Source organism: Molothrus aeneus, chromosome 4 (genome assembly GCF_037042795.1).
Source record: "Molothrus aeneus isolate 106 chromosome 4, BPBGC_Maene_1.0, whole genome shotgun sequence".
NCBI classification, from domain to species: Eukaryota; Metazoa; Chordata; class Aves; order Passeriformes; family Icteridae; genus Molothrus; species Molothrus aeneus.
In genome coordinates this window covers 70,041,657-70,061,141 of record NC_089649.1, presented here as the reverse complement: position 1 = coordinate 70,061,141, position 19,485 = coordinate 70,041,657, and the positions used below count along the sequence as shown (strand labels likewise).

Genomic DNA, 19,485 nt, shown 5'->3' with positions numbered 1-19,485 from the left:
ACTGGCATTAGTGGTGGAATTCAAAGTTCTGTATTGGTGTGGAGGTTCTGCACTGAAATAAATGTTCCTGAAAGGTCAAGTGGAATGTAGGCAGTCAGGTCTGGCCCCGTTCCCAGATTTTATGAATGAAAACATAATATTGGGCTTGTAAAATCATATCCTTTCTCTTTTAGTGGAAAGTAGTCCTTTTAGCATACTTCCTTTAGAATTTGTAACTGCTTGTGTGATGTGGTGTGAAAAATGAGGTACTTTGCTGTTCTGTTTCCTTGGGTACAAGGTTGTCTTCTGTGTGGTCCTTTTTTCAGATGATTGCTCCCTTTGTGTTACAGGGGGAATGCCATTCTCACATTTTGGCTTGAGTAAACATCTGTGTATCCATGGCAGATACTGAAGCTCTTTCTGTCCAAAAGCTTGTTCAGATGTCTCCTTATTACCCAAGTTTTAGGTTTCCATACACGGTTAAGGAAAACAACAAGAGCAAAAACAAAAACCAAACCAAAAAACCCAACAACCTGAAAAAAAAAAAAACCAACCAAAAAACCCAAACCAAAATTAACCCCCCAAAACCCCCAAACCAACAACAAAACCAAAAAATACCCCAATAATACCCCCTGCAAAAAAACCCAAACCAAACAAAAATAACCCCAGAAAAAAAAAATAAAAAGGGACAAATTAATGCATTTTTTCTGCAGTACAAGAAAATGACTTAGAAGTTTCTGTGGGAGTTACACAGCATGAAGCAAAGCTGAAGTGCTTAATAATACCAGAGTCCTAAATGAAGTATATATATTTTACCTTGATTTGTTCTGCTTATTATTTTATGAAATTTAGCTTTTATTTTTTTTTCTCCCTCAACATCTTTCATGAAAAATCTTGATGATCGTAATGTGGCTGTCAATGGGAACTTTGCTTTTTGTTTAGCTTTTTGAGAGTCGCTGGTGTATTTTAACTTTTTTCTTCCCATTTTACCTTCCAAAGTAAATACTCATTTGAGAGCTTGGCTCTGTTTTTTGCTTATAATCTAGTTGAGTATTTTATCATGGACAAACTGCCTTAATTACCTGTGGAGTTTCTGCCTAGGTTACAGGAAAAGTAGCTGCTTAAACAATCAAAGTGTGGCACTGGTAGGAAGGCAAATGTGTATTCTGTGCCCAGAGGATTTCACTGTGAATGGTGGTGGAGTCATTAATCAAATATAGTTCCTTATTTTCCTGATAAAGGAGGAAAGAATGGGAGTTCAGTAAATGGAGATTTCAGTGATTTGAGTGGGAGAATGCTCTGCCTTTTTTTTTTTTTTTGGTTTTTTTTTGTTTTAATGAAATTGAAAATGTCATTCAGCCTTATCTGGAAGTTCCATCCAGCACTCTCAGGTTCATGAGTTTTAGTGGTGCATTGAGCAGGAGTAATGTTACATCAGAAACTGAATTATTGGGCCCTTCAGTTACTGTGTGTGAGCCTGGCTCAAATTGGGAAGTGTTTCAGCTGAAGGAGACCTTGGTGACGCAAATGACAATTTAAATACTTGGTTAAATATCAGGAAACACAGATCTCTTCAAAGAACTAATAAAACCTTCCACAACATAAATGCTGTTTTCTGGAGGAGGCTGTGCAGACCAGAAGATATGCAAATATTGGATTTAAAGGTAATTTGTGTAAGCTAACACTGCTAATAATTGGAATTTACGTATGTGCTGGCATATGGGAAAAACTAATTAACCACTCATGCCTAATGTTGCATAATAGGAAATGGTAACTTGCAGGCAAATAAATGCATGAAAAACCTATCAGGTTCTTGTAAGCAGGAGCCATGATTCAGATTTTGGGATTCAGGCTGGGTGCTGCAGCGTTCTCTGGGATCAGCAGCGTGCAGTGTTGGGCTGGCTGCGAGCTACATTGAAAAACAACCCTAGCACAAATCCCATTTCAGCCCTGGAGTGTGGGAGTGGAAAACTCTGAGGGATCCTTGGAGGTGAGATTGGACATGGGCTGTGGCACTCTCAGTCCTGGCTGGAAATCCTGTAGGGACTGGAATGTTGGGAGTGGGCAGTGGGAAAGGCAGGTAATGCCTGGAACGTCCCAAAATTATCAATTGAAACAGACTTTGGGACAGAATTGAAATTACCTTGGAATTTCCTCATCTAGCAGTCACAGGGAATTTCTGATTTTGCATGCAAAATGCAGAATTATGCATGAATATGTATATATTGATATATATATATATATATATATATATGATGTCAAACCAGCTATGTGCAATTCTTTATTTAAACACTTCAGCAATTATCACTTGAGAGAAGGAGGTAGAAGGTGTAGAACTGCTGATATACAAGTTAGAGTTTATTACTGTTTAACCATGAAAGTTGAATTGTCTCCTGTGTTAGAAAGCTGGCTTATACAGTTTGGTGTTTCTAATAATATTTATCCATATATTATGTTCTTTTGTGATGGATGTGGAAATTTAGAGTAACTTGTCAAATGGTTCTTTTTAATTTCAGGAAGAACTATAAATGCTTTTCTGTTCCCTTTAACTTGAGGGATTAACTCTAATTTCCTACTTCACTTAAAAGTACCTGTACTTCTTTATTTGTTTGTTTTGCATTTGAGGAAAGTAAGAATAAATAAAAAAAATTCATAATTCCTAAATCAACAACAATTTTTCAGCCATATAAATATATTTAAATTATCTCCCAAGAAGGCAAATTAAATATTTAGTATATAACTGTGGATCTCCATATGTTTTCAGCTATAATTTTAAGCTGCAGTTTACAACAACAGTACAAAATTACACCATTGAGACAGTGCAATTTATGAGATGTGTTTGTAGTTTTGCAGCTGATAAGGACAGGATATGAAAAGGAAAAATCACAGCCACAGTGCAGTGAAGTGACAAAGGAGACAATTTCTGTGATTCAGACATAACAGTGCAGGAGATTGTTTCAGGGAGCAAGGTCAACTGTGTACAGAGCTGCTCCTGAAAATGTTACATTTAAATTAATTAAGTTTGTTTTAATGGAACTCAAAGTGACTGGGTCCACACCGGGTATGGCTTTTATTTGCCCAGGGTAACTGAGCTACTTTGCATTCCTCTGCCTCTGGCTGGTGAAATGAAACATTATCTTAAGGCATTCTGAGAGAATGGAGCAGTGGATGATGGATAGATAACTCTGAATAAGAGTAAGGAACAGCAGTGGTGATTAGAACACTGATTGTATCAAGAACATTTAAGAAATCATCATTTTTCCCCTCCTCTTATCCACTTGTCTCACTGATGGCAGGATCAAAATTAATTCCACAAAGTAATCTCTTCTGATTTCGTGCTTTCTTCTCATGAATACCATGTTTTGAGAGGGAATGCAGAGCATCAAAAATATTAATGGGAAGAGATAAGTTTGTGGCTCCCCATCTGAAGAGAGTTGTGCAGGAGGTGCAGGTGTGAGTGAAGATGAATGCTGAAGGTTTGCTCCCTTTGGGTTATCCCATCCTCAGAGTGCTGCCTTTGTCCTGAGGTGACTCCGAACAAAAGGCCCAGGACAGGTCATAAATGATGCCAAAAAAGTGCTGTCAATGTGTCTGATAACCAGAGATATTTACAATAATGGCATTAGTTGGTCTACTTGAACGTAGGCTTTTTGAGCATGAGATCTCAGTGCCAATAGAAATAAAATATTGAGCCCTTTATAAATGGTACTTTCCATTGGTATTTTTCTGAGGAAAATAATAAGCTGAGTTGTCTTAGTTAAAAATAATGCACACAAATGTATTGCTGTGATATTCCTGGCAAAAGCCTCTGACCCATAAATCTGATTTCCAGGATTGTAGCAAACACTACCTTAATTGAAATGACCCCATTTAGTTGTAGACTTCAGACCTGTGTTTGTGCAAACAAATTTTGCCACATAGAAGTAGGCAAGATAACAGTGAAATTCTGGGATTAACATTTTGTGTAATTCAGTTATAAACTGTATAGCATGGCTTGGATTTGGCAAATGTTAATAGGTGAGATTCATTTATGGATTTGATGAAATGTGCTCATTGTTGTGAAATATTTTGTTGCAAGACTTACCTTAGGTTATTAGTTTAATTTACTTTGCTTACTTGCAATAGACTGGTGGAATTTTGTAGAAGTAGATTTTTCTTCCAAAATTGTATCAGTTATTACCAATCCTTGGTCAAAAGTCTCCTTATGAGGCCAGGCCTGTGGTGATGTTCCCAAATTTCTATCTAACAAGGAAATTCAAAGTAATGGAAGTTCAGTACCTGGGGTTTCATGCTATGACCTCATGCATAATTAATTTTTCACCCACTGTGAGAGTTTAGGGATGGTTTTTGTGATGGTAGAAATAGAACAGTAGTAGTTTATTGATATATTTTTGATTGTAGTGTATTTTATATATTTGGAATTCAAGTTTCAGAAGGCAAGTATTTTCTTATTAATATCTGGTTTCAGTTGAGTTTGCTCTGATTATATTAAAAAAATTAATTGCTGGTAGGAATGTTTGATTTCCTTTCTGTGATCTGAGGAAGTAATTAAGTGCTGTTAAATGGAATTCTATTTCTTGAAATGAGCTCACTTTCCTTTGAATTTCCTCATTAGCTTCTACCTTACAATTAAGTAATTGTGCAAGATCATCATTGATTAAAAGTAGTGTAGAGGATTTAAATGTGTATTTCTGCTTTTGGGAATGTGGGAACTATTGAGGGGCTAGGGAAGGGAAGAGGCGCAGAAAAAAATGGGAATATTTGATTTAATGTGACTTTTTGTTTTCCTGTGAAATTAAAATGATAGTAAAGAGCTGATCAACCTGAAAGGGACTTAAAGGTGTTTTTTACAAGGCCAGAGAAAGGGATAGTGGGAAACAGCCTCAAGTTACACCAGGGGAGGTTCAGGTTGGATAGCAGGAGAAAATTCTTCACTGAAAGAGTGGCCAAGCATTGGAGGGGGCTGTCCAGGGCTGTGGTGGGGTCACCATCCCTGCAAGTGTTCAAAAAAATGAGTATTTGTGGTGCTTAATATGGTTTAGTGGGTATGGGAAATGGAGAGAGAAGAACTTCCACAGACAAAGGAGGGTTTGGTCTGCAGCCTTGGAAGAAGCTTGGATTGGTGTAAAAATAAAGTACACAGACATGAAGTAGAAAAATCATCAGCTTATGTTTCTAGAGTTGCAAGTAAGAATATGCCTTAAATAAGTGAGAAGCTGTATTGATGAGATGGTGAAGGGTTTATAATGTAGGGGTGTGGTTGTGTAGAGTGAGCTAAGTGTTTAAAAGTTATAATATGTATAACATATATTTCATCTGTGCATGTGAGATAGCAGCTCATGGGATAAAATATCCACAGTGCAGAAGAAGTGAGTAAAGGTGATAGGTCAGAAAAACAAAATAAACCCTGTAGCAACTGTCCATTGGATTAAAAAGTTCTATATTGTCTTGTAATGAAGAGCTTGTTACTACTCTGAGCTGTGGCCAACTGTTTGCTCCTCTAAAATCTCACAGCCCCTGAGATTGATGTTTATCAGAACAGTAAATTATTCTTAGCCCAGCTGTGGTCCCATCCCTTCATTAAAAGTGGTGATAAAAATAAGTGGGAATGGTGATACTCAGAGGTTGGACTTACTGATCTGGGGGTCTTTTCCAGCCTTATTCTGTGTTAGAAGACAAAAAAAAAGGCTTCTCTTTCTGCCTGATAAATAGATCATATATAATATTTAGAATCTGGTTTTTTTTTGTTGTGTTTTCTGTCCCTTTTGGCACCAGCAGCCCATGGAGAGTTGTCTGAACCTCCCTCTTGTCAGGCTGTGAGAACACTGACAGCAGAACCACTGTGCCACTGCAGCGTAGATAGTGAAGAAAATGTCACCACCAGTTCTGCCCTTGAGTTTTTTCCCATGCCTGCCCTTCTCACTAGTGATTCCTCACTTCCAGGAACACCGTGGGTCTGTGATAAAAAGTAATTTTCATGAGTGCCTCTGTGTGAAACTGAATGGTTCCTCCATGTGCCTCTTTTAGTAAACGAAGCTGCTGATGCTTGAAAGGCAAATTGGAGCTGTCATCTCCGTGTTTCCCTTCAGATCCACTGAATTCCTTGGTTCCTGATCCTCCCTGTCAGGGCAAAGCCATTCCTGCTCTAAGAGCCTGGCACCACGTGCCCTGCTTGCTTTATCACAAGGGAAGTGGAAAAGGAGTAGATTTATCTCACTCCCAAGAGCTGGCCCAATCTTTTGTACCCTGGAGGTTTCTTTATCTCCTGGAGATCGTCTCCAAGGGATTTGTCTTGTTCTCCATCCCAGAGCAGGCAGCAGGCTGGGGTGACAACAGTTTTACACTCCATTTAATGAGGGGATGAAGTGGCTGATGCCTCTGAGTAAAAGTGTAGGAGAGCACTCCCTGATAGGTTTCCTGGACTCCTCTCAAGCCTCAGGCAGCCTGCAGCTCAGCAGCTTCAGGGCAGTCTGTTAGGGGGTTTTTGTCTGTTTTGTGGGTTTTTTTCCCTTTCTCTTCCCTTTCATGAATGAATGGAAGCATTTTATGAGCTGGTGTAAATTTCTCACATCTGTAGTGCACTATGACAGGGAGTTCCCAAACCTTTCTCGATAACACCAAAAGGGTTTTGTTAATTTTTTATTTCCATTGGGAAAGGCAAAAGCAAAACGTTGTATAATTTTATCCATGGCATAAAAGGTTGTTATTATTATTATTATTATTATTATTATTATTATTATTATTATTATTATTATTATTATTATTATTATTATTATTATTATTATTATTATTATTATTATTATTATTATTTTAGGAAAAGGTTTTCCCCCCAGAGGGTGCTGGGCACTGCCCAGGCTCCTCAGAGGCTGGGCACGACCCCAAGGCTGCCAGAGCTCCAGGAGAGTTTGGACAACCCTCCAGGGAAGCCCAGGGTGGGATTGTTGGGATTCACCTGTACCACACCAGCAGTTTGACTTTGATGATCCTTGTGGGAGCCTTCCAGCTCAGGATATTTTATGTTTCTATGATTTTAGGTTTCTTTTGTTCTGTGAAGACTTTTTAATCTCTGTGGTTTTTTCCTTGAAGTCCTTGACTGCCCTTGTTGCCACTGTGTTCCTCTGTTCTGCAATATTCTTTGTAGGAAAGTGATGGCTAAATTATATTAATGATATGGATTTATATTGTCATAATGCTGTTTTCTGGTTTGTTCTTGCTCCCTTTTAGAATAATTCCTCACCTTATTTTTGTTGCTGCTCTGTGTTAAGCTGGCATTTACAGAAAGCTATTATAATTCACAGATTGCATTCCTGGGTGTTAATAACCAATTCAGAGTCCATCGTTATGCATGCAGGCAGGATCCTGGTCCTTCCTGGTTTTTATCACTTTGCATCTATCAAAGTTCAATTTAATCTGTCTTTTTTCACTGCCATTGTAAGAACTTCAAAGCAATCCTGCTCCATGGTTCTTGTTTGTTTGGAGGCAAAGAAGGGAGGAGCAGGTAAATGATCAGATTCTGTGGGCTGGCATTTTGCATTTCAGTAATGTGTTCAGTCCTGAGATCAGTTAATTTAGTGTCAGTAACCAGGTTTCCTGGAAACATAAGAGAAGAGGGAAATGACATGAAAGTAAAGGAAAATAATAAATGTTGGGCTATCTATTTTGAGTTCTTCCTGGATAGTTTGAATTCTTTTTGTATTTCTTTTCTGTATTGAGATACAGAAGTGAGAATGGAACCTGCAGCATTCCCAAAACCTGATGCCTTCTGAAGAGTCATGAATAGATGCCCAGAGAGATGTCCTGCCAATGTTATAACAGGGTGGAAATGGACTTTCTGAGGCTGCCAAAGACAGGGCAAAATATGGTGTTAGCCAGCAAACCTCCCCAAAGTGCTAGAGCTGAGAGCAAAGCCAAAGGAAGAGCTCAACCCTGAAAGGAGATTACATCTGTTCATAAATCCCTTTCATTTTCATTCTCTCTTCCTGAATTTTCTTTATTGTAATGGCCAAGCTGTCTTCTAATAAAATCTGGTTTTAGTAATTCAAAGCCCTTGTAGTGTTTTTGGTTCACCTAGGTGGAAGAAAAGCTGTGAGTAGATGTGGCTCAAAGTAGGGGTTGACAACAGGGCCCAGTTAAAGTCTTGGTGATGAATCTGAAAAATTCTTTCAGTTACCAGATGTAGTTTAGACCGACACTGATTTATTGAACTGTCTTGTCTTCACTCGTGGTCACACCAGAAATATCAGCAGCTAAATTAAAAAAAGAAAATTCCCAAAATTTCTAGAACAGTGACCATAGAAGTTCTAGCTGGTAGAATTGACACATCTTTGTGTATGACAGTTGACTGATGAAAACTAAAAAAAAATCCAAATTTGGTTTGCCAGTAAGTTTTTTTCCTTGCGTTTTGTTTTTTGGGGTGTAGGGGTTGTTTTGTTTTATTTTGTTTTGGCTCTTTGTTTTTCTGGTTGATTTTTTTGGTTTGGTTTGGTTTGGGTTTTTTTCTTTGTTGGTTTTTTTATTTTTTTCCCTCCTTATTTCAGATGTTGAGTAATACAAATCTGAGGCATCTAAACATATCTTTTATAAGATATAATGCTGGGCTTTTGTAAAGCACAACATTATTGAAAAGTTATTTATGTTCCAAAGGTGTTGCAGGTCATGGTGGCTTGGACAGCAAATGAAAGCTAAGAGGACAACACAATTACATCTCAGATAAAAACAACTCTCCCATGTCCTTGGGATGATGGATTTCTTAATGGAATAGGTGGGGAAAAAACATATTTAGTTCTAAGTACTACACAGAAATCAAAAAGTACAGGCTGATGTTGATAAATTAGATTTTCTGTTGCAAAGTGGAGCATTAATAGAACAGAGTGGATGAGAAACAGCCCCGTCAGTCTGCTCTCAGACAGCAGAAAGCTGGAGCCACAGTGATAAGAATTATTTTGGAAGAAATAGGATGGCACAGAGGAATTAGCGAGGACAAATGGGGAATTTAAGGAGTGGGATGTAAACATATAGTTAAAACCAAGTGAACAACAACAAAACAGCCACAAGGGATAAGCTTAGAGTGCTTTGTACGTGGCAGCAGCAGGAGTGATAGGATGCCATGGATTAGTGAGGGCAGCAGAATCACCTATTGACTGCCTGTTGGGATGCAGGGAACAAAACAAAAAAGAACTCGGGCTTAAAGGCTGAACATCCCTTGATCAGGGACAAATGGTGATTTTGGATACTTTCCATGCCTGTGCAATGAAGAGAAACCGTGATGACACTTGTCACTATTGAATTATCTGCTTGGTTTTCTTTCATTCTGCTGCAAATACCCCACTAAAGCCCAGGAACATTCATGCTTTGTTGTGGTGGCTGGCAGCATACTCTGGAGTTATTAAAGACAGGGATGTAAGCCAAATCAAAGAAGCTTACTGCCTTGAAAACTGGGTTTGTTCATAAGAAAATGTAAAAGAGGAAACTTTAAAATACTGGCCATTAGGAAATTAACAGCCGTGATGGGGAGTTTTTATTCTACTGCTGTGTATGTGTAATGGAAATATCAGCTGCCACTAGATTGGGATTTTTCTGTCTGGAAAGGTGTTCAAGGCCAGGCTGGATGGGGTTTGGAGCAACCTGGGCTAGTGGGAATGTCCCTGCCCATGGCAGAGGGTGGGACAAAATGAACTTTAAGGACCCTTCCAACCCAAACCATTTTGTGATTCTGTGATTATATCATCTCTAGCTCTGAAAGTAATCCCTTTATTTGGAGAAATATCACTTGAAATTCTCTGACCATTCTATGACCACACAGTTCTCTGTGTTTTATGGGTAGTTTTAAACAAATAGTGGAATTGTACCAGGCAGTGCCAGTGCCTTTCCAGCTCCATAAATTGTGTTGCCATGGAGCATAAATCTCCCGATGTCACTGGCCTGTCTGACCCATTCCAGCACGTTTATAATTAGTGGCAACTCTTAAATCTATATGCTCCTTATCTTAATGGAAGGTAGTGCTGTAGATTTTGTGGTGTTCGCTGCTGGAGTTCAAGGGGTCTGGAATTCAGTTGGATAAAAGCAGTTTAGTTCTTGCTTGGAGCGTGTGAATTGACTTTTCTGGAAACTTGGTTGTTTTTTTGGGACTGCAAAATGACCTTCAGGGTGTTTGCGTGGCTGTACAGGACTTTTTGCAATGAAGCCAGATCCCATCCTTTGCCTTTTTTTTTATTTTGTTTATTGTTGACAGTGTCCTGCAGGAAGCAAGAGATGTGATTAGTGTAATCACCTCCCTATCATGCACCGTATCTTCTAATGAAGTCAGTTCTGCTTAAAGTATTCCTTATCTTGGAGACTGTAAAGTTCTGAATTTAAAATAAGGATGGATGAAAAATCCATCTCAGGTCCCTGTTCCTCATACATATTTTTTCCCTATTTAAAAATCTTTTAAGAGCTGTTTATTTCTGTGAAAAACTTGTGTAATTTCAGCTTTCATTCACTTTGCCTTTACTGGGGAATCTGTTATAATAATTTGTTATTCTTTGTTTTTATGGTTTTTAAAGTTCTCTTAAATAAAAGTCTGTAAATCTGTGATACCAAGTTTAATTTCGTTACCTCCCATGTAATACTTTGTTACATGTTCAAGTGTCTGCTTCTCCCATTGTTTTGTGAGAGATTAATGTTGAATTGTCAGCCTTGCTCTGACATAATTCTGCTTCTTTTCTGGATTGTCTTCAGTACTCTGCATACTCAGGAAAAATAAGAGAGAGGTCAGGTGTTAGAAGCCTTATCTCTCTCTTTCCATGACATTTTTCCAAAGTTGTGCATAAATTTTGGGAGAAACAGCTACTTTATTTTATTTTTCTCCTATGCAAGTTACATTCTTTAAAGATGGCATCTTTTACGTTAGAAATTGTACATGTCCCCTGATTGTCTGCAAGTTCTTTTTGAATAAAGAACTTTTCTGAATAGGAAACATTTATTATCTTTAATTCAATGAATTCAGTTGAGAATATAATGTGATGCAGTTCTTATACCACATTGTATTTCAGTTTTTCCCAACTAACAGAACTACAGCAAATCCTGTGAATGTACAACTGGGGAAGAGGATAAAACTTTTGGGATATTATCATGCATTGTGCCTTATTTAAAACATCCATCAGCATAAAAATAACATCAGGAAAGTTTTCAATAATAAGTGACCAAGCAGAATTAAGCAGTCACAGTTCTTATTCTTGACATTTAGTTCTATTGTTGCAGATTTTTACTTTGTCCCTATTTTGGATTGCTGATAAATAATTATGGAGTAGTACCTGTGGCTTGTCTCAGAATGAGGCCTATTCTGAACAGGTTTTTCTAAGGATAAAGCAACTTTCTGTAAAATTTTTAAAGGAAGAGCAGATTTAATGAACACAAGGTTAGATGATAAATTTCTCTGAGATTCTTAGGAGTTTCTCAGAGGCAGTTGATGAGCAGCTGGACAGATCAGATCCAGGATGATGTGACAGCTGGAAGTTGGTGGGAATGTTCAGAGAGGTGCTTAATGACCCCAGATATTAATTGCTGAGGAAAATGTCAGCTGTGCCTCCACTGGGCCTTGTTTGAAGCCAGCCCTGTTTAATGTGTTAATGATGGAGTTGGAAAATGGCACAGCTCCTTCTCCATAGTGTGGAGGCTTGTGGGCTTTCCAAGGGCAAGGGGAGACTCTTCTCATCCAGTGAAATTGTGCAGTCTTTGGGCTGGTTGTGTCTGTAATTCACATAACTAAAGTTCACATAACCAAAAGATTCTGTTTAGTGCAGGAAAACAGTGTTGCACCTGTAGGAACAACAGAAAAAAAAACCCTTTAATTAAAATGATGAATAATTAGATAATTTAAAACTTAATGAAAAGGAAATGTGTGTAGAGATGCTGCTAAAGCCTTGCCATTCTAGTAAAACCAGCAGGGAAACAGCCTCCTGAAAAAGCCAAGCAAACTAAAAAAAAAACTCAAAACCCCCTAAAGCTTTGACTCTCCATAGGAAAATCTGTCAATTGTTTCATTTGGAGGCAGCAGTGGTTGATCTGCCTGGAATAAAGAGTTCCCTCTCAGAGAAGTGAAGAGCAGCTGCAGGGTAATACAGAGGTAAGGTTAATTGTAGTTTCCAAGGATGAGGAATTGTAAATAGGATTCTTTTGGTGAAAGGATGACCCCTACATGCAGGAACAGAAGCTTGCAAAGTCATGGTTAGGATTAAGTTCAAGAACTCCTTTTGAAGCACCGTTGGAACTTGAGATGTTAATTCTATTGTTGTAAGGGGAGCAAATGTGTTAATTTAAACCAAAGATTGTCAGTACTTCTCGGCCTTTGTAAAATGTGAGCTGGTATTACTAATGCCAAGTTCATACAATGAAGAAAAGTAGGAAGTGAAATAGAAGAAGTGAAGAAATGTTTGTTTGGATTTTTTTTTCCTACAAGGTAATGTTGCCTTAAGTGGAAGCAGAAAAAAGTTTCCAAATATTACGGTTTTATTACTAAAAAGGAAGGTAATTTCTGTAAATTCAGCATATCTACAGTAATTTATCTGTCTCTTACAGATATTACTTTGCTGAATGTAGAAATTTGCATCATTGGGGGAGGAACTGTGATGGACAGAGAAGGCAGAGTGCAGGATCTGCACTGAGGACCTGATTTAAAATGATTTGGTTTTCCTGGGCTTGCAGCATGACCTGACATGAACCAGCCTCTCAGCAGCACTGAGCTCAGGGGCTTTGATCACGTCCAGAGCTGTGAGAGAACTTTTATTAGGAGGTGTTGAGGAGCTGTGTGAATACAGAGCAATCTGGGGGAAAATCTATGGTTGTACAGAACAGACAGGACAGCCTTTTGCTGAGGTTTGGGCTGCCTTGTAGCACAGATTCCTTAAAATCTTTTATTTCACTGAGCTTTTAGGGAAGCTCCCCTACCTTGACTGTAAAAGTTACTCAGTGGAAAAAAAACATGCTTGTATAAATAATACAAAATGAATTATTTGAATATAGGAATTTTATGTATGGCTGTTCAAAGCACCTTTCAAGCACTTTGATTGCTTACTCATATTGGAGTAAATTACTTTTCATGTGGTTCTACTTGGAATATTTATTAAAGCAAAGAAATGCCAACAATCCTATTTTTCATCCTTCCTAGGAATAGCACTCCCTAAATCACCAGGCTTCTCATGGAGAACCAACCATTAGAAATTTAGGTGTTTTAAGGATTGGATATTAGATATAACATCCCCCTGGAGTGAAGATCTTCTAAATAATAAACTTCACCTGAGTGCTGAATGATGGGAGAGCCTAAATAGACACTCAGGCTCAGCTGTAGGTGTGTGAGCCCTTAAAGCAGAATTATTTTCCTAGGACATAGAGTAGATAAAAGCTATTTGGACACTGCAAGCAGTAAAGGTTTGCACAGAATTTCGAGGTCCATTCTCACTTTCTGGTCAAAGCAGAGGCAGCAGAGGGTCAGGCAGGTGGGTGCGGGTGGGACCGCTCTGTTACTCCAACCCTTACACTGGTGTTTGCACCTTCCCTGGGAGATTTCCAGGGTCTCTCTGATTTCTGAAGGCCTCACACCTGATGCAGGTCTTGGTGTAGGCTGTTGCCTCCAAGACTGAGCTGGTTAATGTGAGTGAAAAATGTCAATCTCTCCATCATTGCCTTTTTTAGCCGGTTCTTGTGTTGGGGCTCTGCCTGGTCTCTGTCCCACTGGCTCTGTTACCCCCCCTTGGAAAGCATAGGGGGATAGAACATAAGTAAATAAAGGTAGTGTAGAAAGTAATCTTATTCCCCCAAAGAGTTGGGGCTGAGCCAATTATTAAGGATTAGGAGCAGGCCTGATTTTAACAGGCCACAGCTGTAGCCAATCAGAGGAGTGTTATAAAAGAGTGGATTGGTTGGCTGAGGGGGAACTGGAGTCAGTTGGCTGCTGTGAGGATGAGGAAGAGTCAGTGCCTGGAGGAGCTGCCTACAAGAAACATCAAGGAGGTACAAAACTCTGGCAATATGGAACCCTTGCAATGTAATGACAACAAAACTCTTGCACTATAATGACAACAAATGCTGACTCTGATGGGATTTGGGATAAAGGACTCAAATACTAAACTATATGACCCTGTGAATTTGGGACTGACTATAAAACCCCACGGATTTGGGGAAACAGAGCTTGAATACTAAACTATTGGTAAAATATATTAATTGCAGCTATTAGTGTTTGTTAACTATGAGTATAAAACATCTTGAAGAAAAGTACTTTGTAAGCTGATAAAGCTGCAAAAGTGAACCAACATTTAGAAATATATCTACATGTACTATAATATGTTGTCTGAACGTTTGTATAACTATTAGTTCTGAATGAAATATATGAATGTGTCATAATGTAAATTTATTTGAACATTTCCTTCTAGAATTGCTGCGACTCCATAATTAAAAGGAAAAGGGGGAATTGTAGGGGGATAGAACATAAGTAAATAAAGGTAGTATAGAAAGTAATCTTACCCTATTAAGGAGTTGCAACTGAGCCAATTGTTAAGGATTAGGAGCAGGCCTGATGTTAACAGGCCACAGCTGTAGCCAATCAGAAGAGTGTTATAAAAGAGTGGATTGGTTGGCTGAGGGGGAACTGGAGTCAGTTGGCTGCTGTGGGGATAAGGAAGAGTCAGTGCCTGGAGGAGCTGCCTGCAAGAAACATCAAGGAGGTACAAAACTCTGGCAATGTGGAACCCTTGCAATGTAATGACAATAGAACTGTTGCATTATATATGACAACAGTAAAGCCCTTTTCCCTCCTTCCTTGGTGGTTTATTGGTTAGAAATCTGAGTTTGCATCTTGGGCTGCTTCCATTTAAGAACTTGGTTTTGTTGAGGCCAAAGCAGAATCTCGCCCTGCTGGTGGAGGGTTAGCAGAAGGGGAGAGGATTGTGAATACAAAGGGAAATTGAGAGCTTAGAAAAGCTCCAATTAAAATTTTTTCTGTGTGATTAGGCTTGGGAGTAGGGCCTAAAGGTTTAGTTTGGCTTGTTTCTTCCTCACCTAAATTTTAAAAGAAGAGAGGAGTTGTATTCTTTAAACAAAATAAACGAGTATGTCAGGAAGTTGTTGTTCAAGTGTGGAGACAGATGCTCCTTATACTCCTCCAAACCATCCTGCTCTCTTTATTATTTTTTCCTTTCTCTGCTTTTTTTAAGCAAGGTGATGGGAAGTGCCCACTTGAACTCTGATTGTTTCAGCCAGATCTGCTGGAGGCTGTGCTGGGCTGTCATTGACTAATGATAAGAGCTTTTTATCTGCAGAAAGGCATGTTCCCTATTCCCTTTCCCACTGCACTTTTACTCCTCACAGTAAGTCTCTGTCCTCTTAGCATTTCTGTTTTATTTCCTTTCCCTGCAATTGTTATGTGCTCCTGCTTTTTGTCCTTCTATCTCTATTTGTATTCTTGTGGGAGTGGAGACAGAGAATGAGCAAATGGGTTGGGAATTGTGCTGGAAACCAGGCTGCCTTGAGGATCAGAGCTCTTGCAGCTTCACTTCCTGCTGCTCAGGTGAGAGCAGAGGTGCAGCTGCATTTTGCTCAGCACTGCGGATAAATGTCAGGGAGCAGAATCTTGGCTATGTATATGTAGGTTTGTATATATAAATATGTATATATCTTAGCGCAGCCCTCTGGCAGCCAGGTCAGCCACGGCTGGGCTCTCCAGGGCTGTGTGTGTTTGTAGGATTTCTGATGTCTGAGCTGCTTTGTCCTGTGCTCCTGCCTGCCCTGTACCAATCCAGAGCCAGCTTGTGCATCTCTGCTATGCTCTGTAGGCAGCCCCAAGGGTACAACCATTCATGTCTTTAGATTTCCACCTCCCAGTGAAGCAAATGTGGAATCAGTCAGATTTTTTTTTTCCTCTGTCTGTCTCAAGGGCTTGTGTATCCTGCTGGAAGGAATTCCATATTCCTGGCAGAAGTCTGTCTCTGTGCAGAGAGGTGTTTGTTTTGACGTGGTTCTCAATCTTCAGATGAGAACCAAGGAAGTGCAGGCTGTGTTGTGCAGTTTTTAACTCATCTCAAATCACTTTGTGTCTGGAGAGGCTGCCCTGCCCTCTGCCTGTGCTGCTCTTCTCAGGGCTTTGGTTGTCACCTGTGCTGCTGTGAGCCTGGCTGCAGAGGCAGGCAGGGGGCTGAGCACTCCTGAAAGGCAAATTATTGTTCAGGCAGGTTCTGCTCCTGGTGGAATTCACCAAGGGAGAAGGGTGGAAACCTGCAGGAAGAGCTGAGCTGGGAGATCAGCTGGGTTTAAACCATGTGTGGAACTGCCCTATTGGCCTGGACATGGGGATTGCAAAATGATAATTAAATCCAGGGTGGTGACTGATGGAGAATCAGATGTAAAGCAGATTTTCTTCACTAGTCCATGTAAATGCCTTAAGCATAAGTTGTTAAACATTGACTATTAAAAAGTTTTTTAACTTTACTATTTGGAAAGATTGTTACTCTTTTGCTAAATTATTCCTATTTAGCCTTTTGAGTCCTCTCACCTTACTGCTTCTCAACTTTGCTGGACATCTTTCTTTCACTAATAAATATAATTTTTTGCCTTCCAGTGTCAAGTAGAGTGTTGGAAGTACAGACTTGTACTGCCAGCATTGCCAATTTACTCCTGCCAGCTGATTAATCCTACAGCTTTGCTATGAATCAGGTAGAAAGGGTTTTAACTTTATTCTGGATGGAATGTTTACCATCTGTCTTTCATGTCTGCATTGCAGATGTGAGCTGGACTAACAGCTGGAGGTCTGCTCAAGACTGGCAATGTTTATATTTCTAAAAAAGTTATCACTTTGCTTCAGCAAAGGTTGCTTTTGCTGATGTAGATTTTAAATATTTTTACTCTTATGTTGGAGTTGCAGCACAGAAATGAGCTGCAGTCACTCGTGAGCAGCTTTGACCCTCAGAAATCTCTGTGTGAGTCACAGGGAGAGTGGATCTGTTGTGGAGGAAAACCAGGCAGTTGTAGTGTGACAGACAAACAATGCCACATGCCGAACATTTTGGGTTCGTAGGATGTTCCAAAAAGTAAAATTATGCTGTGTGAAGAGGCTGGTGGCAAGGGTGGTGTGGGGTTAGACTTCTGGGGACTGTTATATAATGGAGAATTCTACTGTTGTGCCTTGTATTTGCAGGGTTCCCAGATGAAGGCAGGAATGATGAATCTGGCTCTGTTCTTAGAAGGATAACTTGTTATTTTATGATACTATATTATATTAAAGAATACTATACTAAACTATACTAAAGAATACAGAAAGGATACAGACAGAAAGCTAAAAGATAATAATGAAAACTCCTGACTCCTTCCAGAGTCCTGACACAGCTTAATTGTGATTGGTCACTAAATCAAAACAATTCACATGAAACCAATGAAACAATCTCCACATTCCACATGTGAGCACAACACAGGAGAAGCAAATGAGATAAGAATTTGTTTTCCTTTTTCTCTGAGGCTTCTCAGCTTCCTAGGAGAAGAATCCTGGGCAAAGGGATTTTCCCAGAAAATATGACAGTGACAGATGTGGATTTTGGCTCCACTTGTTCCAGTTGTCCAAGTGTAAATACTTGTTAGTACTTGCTAAAGTAAATACTTATTTTCTTTACAGATAGGCTTTGAAGACAGATTGGCTAAACAAATGCTCACACTGAACATTACTGAGCTGGATAGAGACATTTCTGTATTGCTGTGTTTAGGAAAAGCTAAAAGCTTAGAACAAGAGACATTTTGGCACGTGCTCAAGGAAGGAGAAACACAGGCAATAGAATTCCTAAAATATATTCTTGAAGGAAGTCTGGAGCTAGTTTCAGGATTAGGACTGCAATGTCTCTATACTTCTACGGCAGTATTATTACAGCACTATTAAATTATATTTCCTTTCAGTGGAGGACTTAAAGCTACTTTTGGGGAATATTTGGTCAAATAGTCATAAAATACTCTGAGCATCCAGTCCTTTATCCAACTGAGCAGTCCCTGTTTGCCGTAGGAAGTTCAGTGTAGAAATTGCAAGGAAGAACCACTCCATCTATTCTTACATAAACACTTGGGCAGGTAACTTCTTTTTAGTCTTGTCATTTAAAATTGCTGTTGTGACAGCAGCTGAAGGGGTGTTGAGAAAAAAGACATTAATTTTACTTTATACTTATTTGCTGTTGTGGTGTAGATTTGACTGCAAATGAAAAACTGTCATAAGTTTTTAATAAGGTTTTTTCTTGCGTGTTCCCTTTTTATATTTGAAAGTCACTGTGGTGGATTTAGTGTTGGTTAATTGTTAGTGTATTTATTTTTTGTTGAGAGGTAGGATTGGGAAAAAAGTAAAGTAGGTTTAAAATTTTAAAAGGGTATAAAGAAAAATTTATTAATAGTAACTAAAAGAAAAAGCAATAAAATTAGAATAAAATAACCTTTTGTATTGAGTTCTGAGGGATGTTTGCTTTGTTTTTTAGTAAAGGTTCTATTCTGGCGATGTTCTGGCTGTAACAACTGATCACCCAGGTTATTTTTAGTATCACCTGCATGACTGCCATCCACTGAAGTTAATTTGCTTTTGTAGGCTCTGGAGCATGGTACAGCTTTGAATTTGTTTTTGAATTATGACAAGTTTGAGTACTCATGTTAATAGTTAGTGAGGAGAAGTGTGCTTAGTGAAAAGACTGTGACACATTTGAAAATATCATGACTCATAATTAACCAATTAGAATAATTGTCTACTTCAGGTTTATTGTTTGAATTCCAGAGACCAACTGGAGTGGAAGCCAACTTTATATGAAAAAGAAACAGGCTCAGAAAGATAATTAAATATTATCTGTTGGAAGAATGATGGCTCCCACATCACCCATGTTTACAGCAGCTAGAAACTGTCTCACAAATTTCTTTAATCACGCCTGGGTGTTTTCAGCACTGTAAAACATGAAACCTAATGGGTTTTTGTGGGAGACTGGAAACTGAATAATAGTGATTTTAGCACTCACTAGATATTATCTGATAATTCTGTTACCAAATGTTTGCAAGTGAGAGGAGGCTAATGATGGTTTTATGTGTGATTTATAAATATATTGATTAGGGAGTTCTGATATGCCTCTCTTTTTGAGCAAGTATTTAAACCCAGTGAGAATCTTTTGCAGAGACTCACCAGCCTGTTTATATTGATTGATAGTGATTCCTCAAGACACTCTCCTGAGTAGAGCAGTAGAATTTATTTTGTATATTCTGGATAATGCTGCTAAATCCTGAGTGAGTAACTTGCTGAATTCATGAAGTGCATTGTGATCCAAGGAGCAATAGCAGAGTTCCTTTTGATTTTGTTCCCTTAATTACGGTGGTGATTAACTCGTTTATTTATTTGTAAATTTTAGTACTGAAATTAGCTTATTGATTAAAAATGCTAAGATAAAATACAGAAGTTGCTAAGTTAAAAGTAGTAGAATTGTTTTCTGAAGAAAACAATTTAAAACTTTTGGGATATTGTATGCAGAAGGG

At 38.8% G+C, this 19,485-nt stretch overlaps 1 protein-coding gene across 1 annotated transcript in view; it reads left to right on the top strand.

The window, feature by feature from the left end:
* Positions 1 to 19,485, top strand: part of CTNNA2 (catenin alpha 2) — a 478,603-nt gene that overhangs the window by 37,953 nt on the left and 421,165 nt on the right. The window lies entirely within an intron of this gene.